Source organism: Tenrec ecaudatus, unplaced genomic scaffold, assembly GCF_050624435.1.
Source record: "Tenrec ecaudatus isolate mTenEca1 unplaced genomic scaffold, mTenEca1.hap1 Scaffold_252, whole genome shotgun sequence".
In the NCBI taxonomy this organism is placed as follows: Eukaryota; Metazoa; Chordata; class Mammalia; order Afrosoricida; family Tenrecidae; genus Tenrec; species Tenrec ecaudatus.
In genome coordinates, this window is record NW_027458698.1 from 399,723 (window position 1) to 416,128 (window position 16,406).

At 41.4% G+C, this 16,406-nt stretch overlaps 1 pseudogene; it reads right to left on the reverse strand.

Moving 5' to 3' along the window:
* Window positions 1–4,327: 4,327 nt before the first annotated feature.
* LOC142436386 (transcriptional repressor protein YY1 pseudogene) lies at window positions 4,328–5,401 on the reverse strand (annotated as a pseudogene).
* Window positions 5,402–16,406: the final 11,005 nt, after the last annotated feature.

Sequence of the window (16,406 nt, forward strand, 5' to 3'; positions counted from 1 at the left end):
GGGGGTCGATGACAGAATAACCAGTAATTAATTTGTTTTATTTAATGTGAGTTTCACCCTATGTCCGGGGATAAACCAGGTTAAATGGTGATCTACAAATTAGTGAATAAGTGCTATTGCACCCTCAGCATCTTGCTTATTGGGTAACATCCCTACATATGTTAGAAAAGACTCCTTGAGACCAAGACGCAAAGATCAGAAATCAACAAGGGGCCCGTGATAGCCCTTGACCATGACGTTGTTTGTCATATTTAAACTCTATATAACTTCTTTATTTTTCTAAGTTCCTTGAACCAGATTCAAATGACTTAAAATTAACTGAAAATATTTTTGTGATTCTTAGGTTTGCCTGCCAACCTACTCAAGTTCTTATTGCTTGCGTAAAATCTGAGAGAGAAAATAGCTCCACACACATAATTAGCAAGATGAGTTTTTGATGGATTAGATTTGGGGTTCTGTTTAGGCTTGTAAGTGTATTAGACTCAGAGTCTGTATTTAAGACTAGAACCTATATCCTGGGATTAATCAGTGTTCCAGGTTCAAGAACAATTGCGGAGGAATAGAAATAGGAATTAAGTGTCGTGAGTCAGATGTTCGTGGACATATTAAAGGGCTTTATGTTTTGAAGGTTTAATGCCTAACATATTGTATTTGGAGTTGATTAGAGGCTTATGTGTTAAGGTATAAGGATGTAGAGCTAAGGTTTTAAGATTCTTATTTTCGGAGTTGGGTTTCTCAATTTGAGATTTAGGGTCATTAAGTTAGGTTTAAGGTTATAAAATAAAGTTTACCCTGTTACCTGATTTAAAAACTGGGATAAATGCATTATAGGTTAAGAGAGTATGGTGGTCGGATTGGTTAAGCATGTTAAGACTATTGTGGGTATCAGGATATGCTCAGGGTGTTAGTAGAAGTTCTGGTGGTAAGGGGCTTTTTCATGTACTTAGGGGGGTCAGTGCTTTAGGAAGTTGTTAGTAAGGAAGTTCAGCATGTTAATGTGTAAGGGTTAATGGTTTGGCAGTTGGAGATTAGCAATTAATGGTTAGAGTGTTCAATGCCAAACATTATTTTTGTGTGTTGAAATGTAGCCTACAACTTTAAAAATATTTAATAGCTGTAGCATTTATGGTATATTTGGAATCTGTTACGTAAAGTATCATTAATTTATGATGATTCGAGGAATTACTATTTCTTCTCTTTGGAAGCCTCTTTTCTTCCTTTTAAAAAGTATTCCTTTTATGATTGGTCCATCTAGAAAATACTATAGAATTTTTAATACGGTATTGAAAGTGGAAATGTATGTTTGTCCTGCTTCTTAAGTGGGGTGTTTTTTTTAATGAATATATTAGCACATCGAACTATACCTGTTTCATGTCACAGTTGTAGTTTTTTTACATGAAAAGCCTTTGACATTTTAAAACTAAAGTATTTTATTGGGGCTCTTACAGCTCCTATTACAATCCACACATCAATTATAACTTGTACAATTGTATATACATTGCCATCATCATTTTCAAAATATTTTCGTTCTACTTGAGCCCTTGGTATCAGCTCCTCTTTTTTCCCCTCCCTCCACCACCTTTCTTCCCTCGTGACCACTTGATGAATTTTAAATTATTATTGTTTTCATATCTTACACAATCTGCTATTTTCCTTCACCCACTTCCTGTTGTTCATTCCCCTGGGGGAATGTTATAAGATGATCTTTGCAATCGGTTCCCCTTTCTCCCCCTTGTGGCCCCATCTTTCCCCTACCTTCATGGTATCATTATGCCCATTATTGTTCTTAGGGGTTTATCTCTCCTGGATTCCATGTACTATGTTGAGAGCTTTTATCTGTACCAGTGTACATACTCTGGTCTAGCCAAATTTGTAATGTAAAACTGGGGTCATCATAGTGAGGTGGAGCAAGCTTTAAAAAACGGAAGGAATGTTATATGTTCCATAGGTGCTATACTGTACCCTGGGTGGCTCATCCTTTCCTTGTGACCCTTCTGTGAGAGGATGTTCAATTGTTTACAGATGGACTTTGGGTCGCCAATCTGACACCCTTTGTTCCCATTGATATGATTTTTTGTTTGGGGTATTTGATGCCCGATACCTGATCCCATGAACACCTTGTGGTCACACAGACTAGTGTGCTTCTTCCATGTGGGCATTGCTGCTTCTCAGATAGACGGCCTCTTGTTTAACTTCAAGCCTTTAAGATTCCAGTCTCTATATCTTTTGATAGCCAGGCATCACCAGCTTTCTTCACATTTGCTTATACACCCTTTTTGATTCAAGCAATTCTGCTGGGAAGATGAGAATCACAGAATGCCAGGTTATTAGCTTGCATTGAGGGAGGACTTGAGAAGAGGCCCAATGCCTTTGATTTTTAAATGTTCCTATTTTGTTTCTGTGCCTACTTAGACAGTTGACCCTCTTTTCTGTCAATGGGCTTATTACAGTGCTAATTTTCTCATGTAAAATGGGCTCTGGGACAAATTTCAATTCATCGTGGTATATAATCATTTTAATATGTTGTCTGAATCTGTTCCAAATATTTTAAAGAAATTTTAGTGTATATCCATTATCAGTATTGGGTTACAGTTTTCTTGCAGTATCATTATCTAACATTGGTGTCAGAGTATTTACTGGTCTGATAGAAAGTATTGGTTACCAAGGACTCAAGTAGAAAGAAAATGTTTTGAGAATGATGATGGCAACAACTGTACTAATGTGCTTGATACAGTGGATGTATATATGGATTGTGATAAGAGTTGTACGAACCCCCAATACAATGATTTTTTTAAAAAGAAAGTATTGAAGTAGTGGTAAGTGTCCTCTCACAACCATTGTTATATCTACACTCAATAACTTGAACTTAAACTACAAAACACTAAAGCGGTGTTTATTCATACCATCTCAGTACTCCGTATTAAGCTTTAATCTATGGTCTGTTTATGCTAGAAGTTTCTCCTGGGATTTTACTTCAATTCAATTGATTATAGCCCTTGCAAGCAACCTAAAACTCATTCAACTACCATTGATTCCAGGAACTGGCTGGACCCTCTGATCTTCCAGCTGACTCCTCATTCTAGAGGACTACATGATTTACACTCCCCTTGCCAGGAAAATAGTGACTAACACCTAATCATTGTGTGATGCCTGCAAAACAGAGCCCCAGTTTGGGAAAATACTCTGCCATATGACATGCTGTATGGATCTTAGAAAATGTCCTACAGCTCACCTCCAGAAGAATGTTATAAATCAATGAGGGGCAGCAATTTCTCAGTGAGTTTTGCATCACCTTTATTTTATTAGTTTTTTTTTTAAATAAAAGAAACCCATTCTTTTTTTTTTTTAAGGAAAACTTGACTTGCTTTATTTAGCTTCCAATTTCTGGGAGGCTCAAGAATTAGGATAATTCTGGACAACAGAAGACAACAAGACTGTGCTTACAGAGCTCATTCTGCCATTCCTGTCTGTAGGACCACCGTTTAATTGTCGCCCTCCCTGTGACATGGTGTGCATGCACATCTGATAGTCAAAGTACAGTATACTCTACAACCAAGCACCACATTCTGTAACTCAACAAGCAAAGGGAGCACACGCAACGTCAGCATCTGGCAGTATTTTTTGGAGAGGAAAAAAGGTAACTAAAATGGGTTTAAATTAACACCATGAAATCACATCTAATATTTGATACTACATGATTCAATACAGCTATACAATTATACAAAATGTGTTGACATCAAAGAATACAACCAAAATTAAGATAGCAAACAGAACCTATATAATATTTTTTGTACAGGAAAATACTTTTGAAGTATGCATGTAACTGCCCATTCTTTTAAAGAAAATATACTACAAGCAAAGTTATCAACCTCCAGAAAAATCACACAGCATTACTAAGCATATCCCCCAAAAGTGTACAATATGCACACTTGGAGAATACAAAATTTAAAAAATTGTAAGCAACAGGTGAGATCCATATTTATAAAAATGTGAAAAGAAGTTCCGTTTTTAGTACTGTCATATAACGAATTGTCTTTTGATGCGAAGTTCATGAACTGTTCGCCTGCTGGGAGTACACTTTACAAAAACACTATTTTTTTTTGAAACGAGATTACGGAGCAAGATAGGGTATCTTAACAATGTCATCTTAATAAAGTTTGTGTTTTTAAAATGTTTACTACTTTATCAAAACATGTCCCTTAGGTATGTAGGATTCATTTTTAAAATTCTTTCCTGGAAACAATCTACAAAGGAGAGGCGCGTTGTCTGCCAGTCACTTCTGGAAAAGGCTTCTGGAGCTGAGAAGGAGCTACCTTCTCACGGTTTCTCACTGCTTGTTTTTGGCCTTAGCGTGTATTAAGATGTGAGATTTCAGGTCAGTAGACTCAGCAAACTTCTTGTTCACCTAGGGCCTGTCTCCCGTGTGGATCTGCACGTCTGTGCACAAATTGAAGTCCAGGGAAACCGCTTCCCACAGCCTTCAAACTTATACTGAAAGGGCTTGTCTCCAGTGCGAAGCAGTTGGTGTCGTTTAGCTTTGAGCTCTCGACAAAAGCCTTGCCGCACTCGGCACAGAGGTGGACGCAGGGCCGTGGGTGTCCAGGTGCCTCCTCCTGGCTGAGCTGTCCCTGAGCACCTTCGGGCATCCTTTGTGAGGGCAAGCTATTGTTCTCGGAGCATCATCTTCTTGAATTTTTCTTGGCTTCATTCTGGCAAATTCTGCCAGCTGTTTGGGGTCCAAGAGGTTGATGCCGGGGATCCCTCCGGGCGGGAGCATCTTTCCCATCATGTACTCCGATTAGTCAGGAGGGGAGTTCTCCCCAATGATCTGCTCCCCAGCCAGTCTCATGGTCAAGACCTTTTTTTCATCTGACGACCATAGGGTGACAGAGAACTGGTCCTCCAGCGACTTGATTGATCTGCACCTGCTCATGCTCCCACTTCTTGTTGCCCGCATCGCCCCTGCCGGTGCCGCTGCCCCACAAGAGCTGTCGCTACCGCTGCTCTTGCGGCCGATGTAGTCATCGTCGTCCTCTTCGCCAATGCTGGCCGGCGCTGGAACTGGGATCGGGATCTGGCCCTCGAAGCCTTCCTCGGCGCCGACCACCAACTCACGTGTCTGCACCAGGATCGCCTCCTGGTGGTGGTGCACCTGGCTCGGGTCCACGGTGACCGGCGGCTGTAGCGCGATCATGGACTGCTGCTGCTGGTGGTGGTAGCCGGTGTGCCCATGGCCGCTCCTGCCTCCGCGATCGTCCCAGTCCACGTCCTCCTCGCCCACCACCGTGGTCTCGATGGTCTCCACCTGGATGGTCTCCACCTCGATCTCACACAGCTCCACGATCTCGGCTGGCATCTCCGGGCTGTCCATGGCGCTGTAGAGGGTGTTGCCCGAGGCCATGGCTCCGGGCTCCGGGCTCCCGGCTGTATGAGGAGGCGTCCCGCAGCGGGGAAGGAAGGCAGAGGGAAGAACGCAGTGAGTGGGCAGGGCCCATTCCTTCTTTTAAACTAGAACTTAAATTCCAGTGAATGTCTCCTGAGCTTTTGTGCATTTGATGGCATGGAAATAACTTTTGTAAACATAACTATTTAGCATTTTGTGCACGCCTTGGGTGTTGATTAGTAATTTCTGAGGCTCTTGTTGTTGATAGTTCTGATGGTGTCCATTCTATCTTACAGGGACCTTATGCACAAGGGAATGAAACTTTGCCCACCCCTGCAGCATCCTCACAGTTTAGGATGAACCCATTGCTTCAGTCACTGTGTCAATCCATGTAGTCGAGGGATTCCTATTTGTCACTGCCCCTCTAATTTACCAAAAAAAACCAAAAACATCCTTCTCCACGGACTGGTCACCTCTGACAACATGTCCAATGTATTTAATGTGAGCTCTCACTTCCTACCCTCTAACTAGCACCCTGACCTTACTTCTGCCAAAACAGATTTGTTTGCCTATTTGAATGCCCATGCACTATAATTCAACCACATTCATTCTTCTTATTTCTCCCTTATTCAATGTCCCACTTATATATGCATATGCGGTAATCGGCAATGCCATGGTTTGGGTCAGATAAACCTAGTCCTCAAAGTAACATCATTGTTTTTCAACACTCTAAAGAGGCTTTGTTAGGCAGATTTATCCAGTATAATGCATCTATTGAACTTATTATCACCTTTTAGTTCTTTTGTAATTTTCCATAAGCTGACAGTCTTTCCAGAAGAAGTTAATACTTAGTCAAGCTTAGATTAAGAATATTGATCAAGGAGGGAGCTGGAAGCCCACCTTCCTCTGAAACCAACCTGTCTCAGAGCCCTGAGCTGGAAGGCTGTCCCTAAGACCTAGAGGAATGATGACGTGGAGATTCCAGAAATGCATGGTGACTGGGCATAAGAGAGTCTAAAACAAATTGTGCATCTGTTTATTACCATGACTTGCAGATCAGTTTTAGAGGGGCCCTAAACCTTACCCTTTATCCTAGGACTGCAACCTCACACCCCTCTGCCTTCAGAAACACCCTGGGGGTTACAAAAGGGCTGTGCCAATGATGTCCAACTAGCCACTCAGACTAATGCTGCTCTCCTTTATCAAAGCACAGCCTCTCCCCACCACACTCATTTTGTTTTCCTCGCTCCAAGTTCCTGGTTAAGCATGTTTCACAAACTCCAGCCCAGACACTAGCTAATCCAGTCTCCCTAGAAGACCAAGACTATGGATGGGATATCCTAGAACCCAAGACAATAAGCCGTCTCCTTGTTTGTGTCGTTTTCCCTCTGTCAACATTACTTAGAGAGCTTGAAACCCATGCTCTAGTCCAAGATGACAGAATGGATGATAAGTCATCTCTTTCCTTAATCCATTTCATGTGCTTTTTAAAAAAGATCATTTTATTGGGGACTTGTAACAATCCACAATTCAATTGTATCAAGAATATTTGTACATATATTTCCATCATTCATTTATAAACATTTACTTTCCATTGAGACCTTGGTATCAGCTCCTTTTATCCCCTCTCTTCCTCCCCCCCCCACTCTTGTCACCCCTTGATAAATATTAAACTATTGTTATTTTTGTATCTTGCACTGACTGCTATCTCTCTTCCCCCATGTTTTGTGTGTTTATCCCCGGGGTGTGTGTGTGTGGTTATGTGTCTATCATTGTGATTGGCTCCCCCTTCCTCCCCTCCCCTCCCTGCCTTTCGCTTCCCCGACTGGTATCAATACTCCCATTCCTGTTCCTAGATTCGGTATGTTGTGAACTCTTATCTCTTTTCTGTACCTGTGCACATGCTCCAGTCTAGCCCACAGGGAAAGGCAGAATTGGAGTCATGATAGTGGGGTGTGAGGAAGCCTCAAGGAACCTAATAATATTTGTGTTTCCTCAGTGCTATCCTGCCCCCAGGTTGACTCATCCTTTCAGTGTGACCCTTCTGTAAGGGGATGTCCCATTGTTTACAGATAGAGGTGGCGTCTCTACTACAACCCCCCTCATTCTCAGCAATGTGTTGGGGGGTTTTGCTTGCTTCTTTGTGGTCTTATGAAGCCTATTACCCTATCTCTTTGACACCTCATGATCACACAGGATGATGAGCTTCTTCCATGTGGGTCCATTGCTTCTCTACTAGATAGCCTCTTTTAAACTTCAAGCCTTTAAAACCTCAGATAGTATATATTTTGATAGCCAGGCACTATTCTCCTTCACCACATTTGCTTACGTACCCATTTTGTCTTCAGTGATCATGCTGGTATGGTGAGCATCAAAGAAGGTCAGGTTGTTAGAACAAAGTGTTCTTGCATTGAGGGAGGGCTTGAGCAGAGTCCCAAAGTACATCTACTATCTTAGTGTACTGCCTTATAAATATATGCATGTAGGTCAAGATCTCTATTTTCAGAATTAATGTATTTACATATGCACAGACCTATGCTTATACCACTATCCATAGCTTTGCTTCCTAGATCTTTCTTCTGTTTCCTTTTACCTTCCTCCTTACCCTACCATCATGCTTGTCCTTCTTCCACCTATTAGTAATTCCTCTCAACTAGATTGCTGTTGCTTCATCTGCTGTCTAAAAGTGGTCATAATCCCAGGCTTGCAGAGACCCTCTGAGAGCTAGTCACAAGACCTCACCCTGGAGTTCCCCCGTGCTGCTGTGCACCTTGTACCTACAGTCTAGGGCTTTGCATTTCTCCTCCACAGGCAGGAAGAGAGTGACTGCATCAGCCATTACCTTCCTTCATCTCATGTACTTTTAAGCTTCTTCCCTCATTCACCTTGACTCTTAGTATCATCTGTCTACCTACACCTTGTCATTCCTTATTGGTAATGTGCTGTCTTTCACAAAAGCCATAACATAGGGCATCCTTAAACACAAGAGCTGTAGAGACTAGAAAATACACCTCCCTCTGGGCTTTTGTTCTTGTTAAGGTTGTCTCTGCCTTAGCCAAGTCCCCCTAGTATTTCCTGATTTATTTCATTTTATTTATTGTTGTTCACCTCTAAAACATCTTTCACTGGTTGCCACACTCTACTGTGGTACCACACTCTATTACTGTGGGCTTCTAAATGTGCTCCACTAACCATACACATTTGTTCACACACTATAAATATTATACAGTTTCCATGGGATACAAGGAGTTTGAAGCAGGATGAACTTTGACGAAATACTCAGAATCTGTTGAATGTCACAGTAAGAGAAACATTTACATTGGTATCAACACATAAACATACAGCAATTAGCTGGATGAGATAGTGGGAAAAAAGAAACATGAACAAGTGTGTGACTACTACTTAAAATACATATAAATAATTTCTGATTCTTTAGTTAGATGATCATTAAAATATTGGGGGGATTTTCTTTAAAAATCTTTCTAAGTTCTGGAAAGCAAGGGCTTGTTTGTGTTATATTCAGATAATGAAGTATAAAAATAAACTAAAACATAAATGGAAAGAAATAATTCTAAATGGGCAACTGATTATAAGGCTCTACATATAACTTCCTCCCTGGGGGATGGACAACAGAAAAGTGGGAGAAGGGAGACGTCAGATAGTGTAAGATATGACAAAGCAATAATAATTTCGAAATTATCAAGAGTTCTTTAGTGAGGGAGGAAACGGGAGGGAGGGGGAAAACTGAAGAGCTGATGCAAAGGGTTCAAGTAGAAAGCAAATGTTTTGAGAATTATGATGGCAACACATGTACAAATGTGCTTGACAAATGGATGTATGTATGGATTGTGAGAATTGTATGAGCCACCAATAAAATGGTTTTTAAAAAGAGAAATAATTGTTACTAGAAACAGTGCACAATAAATAACAGCAGCAACAAAACCATTGATCACATATCACACTTTTCTAAATTATTTTTAAAGCACAATACTAGTGTTTTAATGGCACAAAAACAATTAACACAGTGAGTTCATTGACTTGGACTGAAATAATATGTTGTGCCTGAAAAATCACCTAAGGTAATATCAAATTCATCTGTGTGGTTTAATGCTGTAGGACAACCTTTAACAATGTAGATCTATACTCAACCTAAGCATTTACCTCCCAAGTCTATACAGTACTTGAGATTCACTGTTTTCATTTTGGGAAGACCTGGAATCCATTCATTCTCTGAGATAAAGAAATATCTCCTGTCTGACATGAATGTCAACTAAGGGGGCTGAAGAAAAGAGGAGAGTACCCTAAATTTAGAGGGGGTCCTCTATTTAATGCAAACACTCAGATTGGAGCATGGTTTTGAGGCCACAAGGAAGCACTTAGGGTAAGAAGTACAGGCCAAGAAACTGACTTGCCCTACTCAATATTATCTACTGCTAAGTTTCAGGTCACAGATTTGCCAGAGAGAAATATCGTCCAGTTGAGGGAGCTAAAACCTGGGAATACTATCTTTCACGTTTATGCATGACAAGGGAAGATTTCAACATTTGGCTGGTGTGTGAACCAAATTCATTCAACCAACTCCAAACTTTCTAGACTTCTGCTTCTTGTATGTAAAGAATGCATCAATTTGACTTCAAGAAGCTTGAGCTTCAAAATGGTATTAAAGATGCCTAGGGTATTTTCATTACCCAGATAAAGGTTAGATAGGACTTGTGGGGAACACTATGTCCAATAGCTGAGGGTTGTCTATAATGTAAGAGCATGGCAGGGGAGGGGAACAAAGACGGGGCTTCATAAAGCTTCGTGATAGCTATTGCTATCAAATGTATATATGGTATAATCCACTGGATTACTGGGATGATCTTCCTTATGTGATTTAGGCCTGGTTATGTAAGGCGTCAACCTCATAGTTTGGGACTTGGTTCATTGGGATGGGCAACAGAACTTCCTGTGTAGAGTCTGGATATAAAGCTCTACCAGAGGACATGGGTTATCCGATTGTCTAGTGTCAGAATTTCTTCAGCCCTACAGTTTTCTTTATTCACTTCATGCAGTGAAACATTTTCTATAGGTTTCTAAAAATGGGATATTGAGCTCTTTCACGGTTTAGAAATGTAACAGTCTCAGGACTTCATTAACAGAATGAATCTGATGGCAATGTATCCAGTTGGTCAATATGTGGGAATTACTTTTTATTGATGGTGATACTTAGACTGGTAGACACACTCCTCATTCGTAATGACCCTTTGCACAACAGAAGGAAATCCTGCCTAGTCTTTCACTATTTCCACAATGCCTGCCATAATTAGCCCCTGTATTGTTAAACTACACCCTATGGTTAAAATACAGCCATTGAATGTGGTTCTATTTTTTGGTTAAACTTAAAAAAAACAACCATGTTTTTTTTCTCTGGACTATTCCATTCCTGTAATATGTCTCATGTCTGAGGGAATGATACCTCAACGTCTTTGATTTTAATGACATTTTTCCTGAACTTCTTCGAAGAGACTAAAAACAAAAAAGTACAAACTCACTGTGATAGAGAGGACTGAAATTCATAACAGCCTAATAGGAGAGGGTGGAGCTGTCCCAGTGGGTTTCTTACACTGGAACTATGTGTGGGAATAGAAAGCCTTATTTTTCTCCAGTGAAGTGGCTGGAAGTTTCATATTACTGACTGAGCAGTTAGCAGCCAAATGTTTCATTAGTGCTCCTTCCAAGATAATTTTTTTATTCTTCTTCCTGTCTGTGGTATATTCAATATTCTGCACAAATAAAAAATAAAATAAATTAATATATAATTTTACTCATTGTCCACTTTTAAAAAATGGATATGTTGTAATGAATATACCATGGTCTGACTTGAGCCAAGCTCCCCATGTTGATTTCAACACTTCAAGTGGATCCTTTATAGAAGATTTTCTCCAAAAAATATGTTTTTGGATTTATTGATAGTTTTTGCCACGGATTATGGATCCAAATAAAATAAAAACCTTTTTTTTCACTGTAGCAATAATGAAACTCACAACCTTCTTCTAGTTCTTAAACACTTCCTCTCACCCCATTATCATGATCCCAATTCTAACTTGAAAACCTGGTTAGACCACAGGATGCACAGCAGTGCATATTTGAACTGTAAACACAGGGAATCCAGGACAGATGAACCCCTCAGGACCAGTGGAGAGAATGGCAATTCCGGGAGGGAAGGGGAGGTAGAAAGGGGAAAGCTATCACAAAGATCTACATATAACCTTATCTCTGGGGGATGGGCAACAGAAAAGTAGGTGAAGGGAGACACTGGGCAGTGTAAGAGAAGATAAAATAATAATTTATAAATTATCAAGGGCTCATGAGGGAGGGGGGAGCAGGGAGAGAGGGAAAAAATGAACAGCTGATGCCAAGGGGAAAAATCATATCATTGTGAATGATGGGGAGTTAGGAGTGGAGACCCAGACCCATATGATTGTGATTGGTTCCCTCTTTTTATCCCACTTTCCCCTTACCCTTATGGTGTCACTACTCTCATTATTTGTCCTGATGGGTTTATCTCTCCTGGATTCCCTGTGATTCCAGTTCTTATCTGTACCAGTGTACATCCTCTGGTCTAGCCAGATTTCAAAGGTAGCTTTGGGATCATGGTAGTAGGGGGGAGGAAGAACAAAGAGCTGGATGAAAGTTGTATGTTTCTTCAGTGGTATATTGCACACTGACTGGCTGCTTTCCTCCCCATAACCCTTCTGTAAGGGGATGTCCAGTTGCCTACAGATGGGTCTTGGGTCTCCACTCTGAACTCCCCCTCATTCACAATGATATGATTTTTCCTCTTTGATTCCTGATACCTAATTCCACTGAAAGCTTGTGTTCACACAGGCCGGTGTGCTTCTTCCATGTGGGCTTTATTGCTTCTGAGCTAGATGGCAGCTTGTTTATCTTCAAGCCTTTGAGACCCAGATGTTTTATCTTTTGATACCCGGTCATCTTAAGCTTTCTTTACCACATTTGCTTATATACCGCTTTGTCTTCAGCAATCCTGTCAGGAAGGCAAGCATCATGGAATGCCAGATTAATAGAACAAAGTGTTCTGGCTTTGAGGGAGTACTTGAGTAGAGGCCCAATGTCCATCTGCTACCTTAATACTAAACCTATAAATATATGCACATCATCATATATAAATATATTTATATATATATACATGCCTGTATTTAGCCGTCTATAAATGCCCTTTGCCTCCTAGTTCTTGCCTCTATTTCCTATTCCTTTCCTCATGTCCCACTCTCATTCTCAGCCTTCATTTGGGGTTCAGTAATTCCTCTTAGTTACTTTGCCCTTTTTCAAGCCCTACCTGGTCTCCCACTCCCTCCTTGCCATTGATTTTGGATCATTTGTTGTTCCTATGCCCCTGGGTTTGTAAACACATACTTCCTTTCCCCTACTCCCCCTCTCCCAGATAATCCCGGAACTGCCGATTCCATTGTTTTTCCTCCAGATTCTTTGTCCCGCCTAACTTATCTGGATAGACCCACAGAGATAATAATATGCACAAAAAATAATACAGCAAAAAAAAGCAACAAAAGAAACAAAACAACAACAAAAAGAAAAGCCTATGAATCAGCAGTTCTCAACTTGTGGGTCGTGACCCCTTTGGGGGGGATCGAATGACACTTTCACAGGAGTTGCCTGATTTATAACAGTAGCAAAATTACAGTTATGAAGTAGCAACAAAAATAATTCTATGGCTGGGGGGGGGGGGTCACCACAACATGAGAAACTCTATTAGAGGTTCCTGGCATTAGGAAGTTTGAGAACCACTGCTGTAATAGTTCAAAGTCTGTTTGTTGACCTTTAGGAGTGTTTTCTGGTGGAGTGTGATGAGGTGCCACTCTCTGGCCCCAAAGTTTATTTTTCATATTCCCTTGGGACTCAATGCTCTGCTCCCCTTGCTGTTCTGTCACACACCTTTAGTGTTTTGCCTCGGTGTCGTGGGTTCAGATTGGACACAATTCCCAGTGTCTCCAGTGTTGTTCCCCATAGTGCTATGGGTCAGTGAGGGATGTCGTGCCTTGTAGTGGGGCCAGCCCTATAGTCCTCTCTCTGTATTGACTGTTCTGAGCTGTGATATCGTCCTCAGGGCTTGGTGGCCCAGCATGTGCCCCAGCATGTGCCCCGCTCTCTCTTCCACCCCCTTCCTTTGCACCTGTGTGCTCTGATCAGACATGTCCCTCTCCCTGAGCTGTAGTTTCAGTGTGGTCCTCTGAAGTACATTCTTCTGGGTGGAGGGGAGACTATCCACGTAGTTGGGATTGTGGTCAGCCCCTCGAACCTCTCTATTGGTTCCCTTCTTCATGCTAGTATGTTTCATTCATGTCATGTTGCACCGGCTGAACTCTGGCCCCTCTTTCCCTGTGGAGATAAACTATACCCTCCCCTTGGGTGGTTAGTACCCTGTTGTCCTGCATCTCATGTCTTTTTTTCTTTTTCCTTTTTGCTCCCTCATTTTGAATTCGTTTCCATATGTATCCCTAAATTTGGGCTGGCCCCTGCCATACTACCTGGACCTCGCCACAGGAATGTTTGTATACACGAGCTTTTCGCCTATGCCCCTTTTGCATAAAATAAAAGTTTTGATTTAAAATTTGCTCAAACTATTAGGAAAGTTGGGGAGGTAGAGGGGTAAGGAAGTGGTGTTAACAAACACAGGGACAAGGGATCAACATGTGACCCAAAATGGTAGTGAGGGGAGAGTGGCAGGCCTGGTGGGGAATGAGCAAGGGTAAGGTTGCGTAGAGAAAAGGTATAGCTGTAGCCTAGGTGGGGACGGAGCATGGTAGTAGGGCAGGAGGGAAGTCAAGGGAGATGGAGGAAAGAGCTAGGAGTCAGGGGGCATTTATGGAGGTCTACACAAAGACATGTACATGCAAATATATATATATATATATGGAAATAGATCTATGTGCCTATATTTATAGGTTTAGTATTAAGGTGGCGGAAGGACCTTGGGGCTCTACTCAGGCACTCCCTCAATGCATGACTACTTTCGTTTATTAAATTGGCACTCTACAATGCTTACCCTCCCGACACAACTGCTGAAGCCAAAGCGGGTGAACAAGTAAATGTGGTGAAGAAAGCTGATGGTGCCTGGCTATCAAAAGATATAGTGTCTGGGGTCTTAAAGGCTTGAAGATAAACAAGCGGCCATCTAGCTCACAAGCAACAAAGCCAACAAAGAAGAACACACCAGCCTGTGCGATCACGAGGTGCCAAAGGGACCAGGTATAAGGCATAATGCAAGAAAAAAGAAAAGAATATATGTGTGTGTATATATATATGTGTGTGTGTGTGTGTGTGTGTGTGTGTGTGAGTGTGTGTATACCATAGTGAATGAAGCGGAAGTGCAGAGTGGAGACCTAAGGCCCAAGTGTCGGCCACTGGAGATCCCCTCATAGAGGGGTTTAGGAGAGGAAATGGGTCAGTCAGGGTGCGAGGTAGTACTGGTGAAGAAAGCAGCTTTCACCGAGATCCTGGATGCTTCCTCCCCCCAACTACCATGATCCGAAATCTACCTTGCAGGACTGGATAGGGCAGAGGTTGTACACCGGTGCATATGGGAGCTGGAGGCACAGGGAATCCAGGGTGGACGATAACTTCAGGACCAGGGGTATGAGAGGCAATGCTGGGAGAGTGGAGGGTGAGTGGGTTGGAAAGGAGGAACTGATTATAAGGATCCACATGTGACCTCCTCCCTGGGAGAGGGACAGCAGAGAAGGGGGGAAAGGGAGACTCTGGATAGGGCAAGATATGACAAAATAACAATCTATAAATTATCAAAGGCTAATGAGGGAGGAGGGAGCGCGGAGGGAGGGGAAAAAGAGGACCTGATGCAAAGGGCTTAAGTGGAGAGCAAATGCTTTGAAAATGATTAGGGCAAAGAATGTACGGATGTGCTCTCTACAATTGATATGTGTATATGTATGGATTGTGATAAGAGTTGTATGAGCCCCTAATAAAATGTAAAAGAAGAAGAAGAAGAAGAAGAAGAAGAAGAAAAAAAGAATGACCAGAGCAGATCTTCTAAGAGCTTCTTTGAAGAAGACCAGCAGCATCTTGTACAGAAGATCATTGTAGGTCTTCTATATTGCAAAGCAGATCAGCAACATCTTGGCAAGGAAGACCAGAGCAAGTCTTCCATCAGCACCCATTAAGGAAGACCAGTGATATCTTGTAAGTAAGATCATTGCAGGTCTCAATCAATTTCTTGCAAGGAAGTTCAGCTAAATCTTGCAAGGCAGATCAGAACAGGTCTTCTCTCGCAATTTGCAAGGAAGAACAGCAACATCTTGCCAGGAAGATCAGAGCAGTACTCTATCAGCATCTTCCAAAAAAGATCAGTGAAGCTCAGACCAGGTCTTCTATCAGCACCTTTTAAAGAGTATCAGCGACATCTTGTAAGACAGATAAGAGAATATTTTCCCAGCATCTTGCAAGGAAGCTTAGTAACATCTTGCAAGAAAGACTTTTATCTGGTCTTCTGTCACCATCTTACAAGTCAGATCATCGATGTCTTTCAAGGAAGATGTGGGCATGTCTTGTAAGTAAGATCAACATCTTGAAAGGCAGATCAGAGCAGGTCTCTGTCAGCATTTTTCAAGGAAGACAATGACCTATAAAGAATTGGATATTTGAAGACCAAATTAACAATTTGAATGATTACATCAAATATGTTATAGCAGTGAGTAGTATAAACACTTTCTTAGTATAATCAACTCATTAAGCTAGAGTGATATGATAACTGCAGCATTTCATTTCAACATTACAATTTTGAGGATGTCCCTGGATTTTCCAGTATTTCCTCCATTTTCATATAGGCTAACTATGAGTCAGTGCTGAGGGTATGTAGGATTCTGGACCAATTCCATATCTCTTAACAACAAGAACAGCCTAAAACATCTTTACAATGACAGACATTTTATGATTCATAAATAGAATTCATGAATTATATAAAAAATTATTCTCACCACCAGAATGC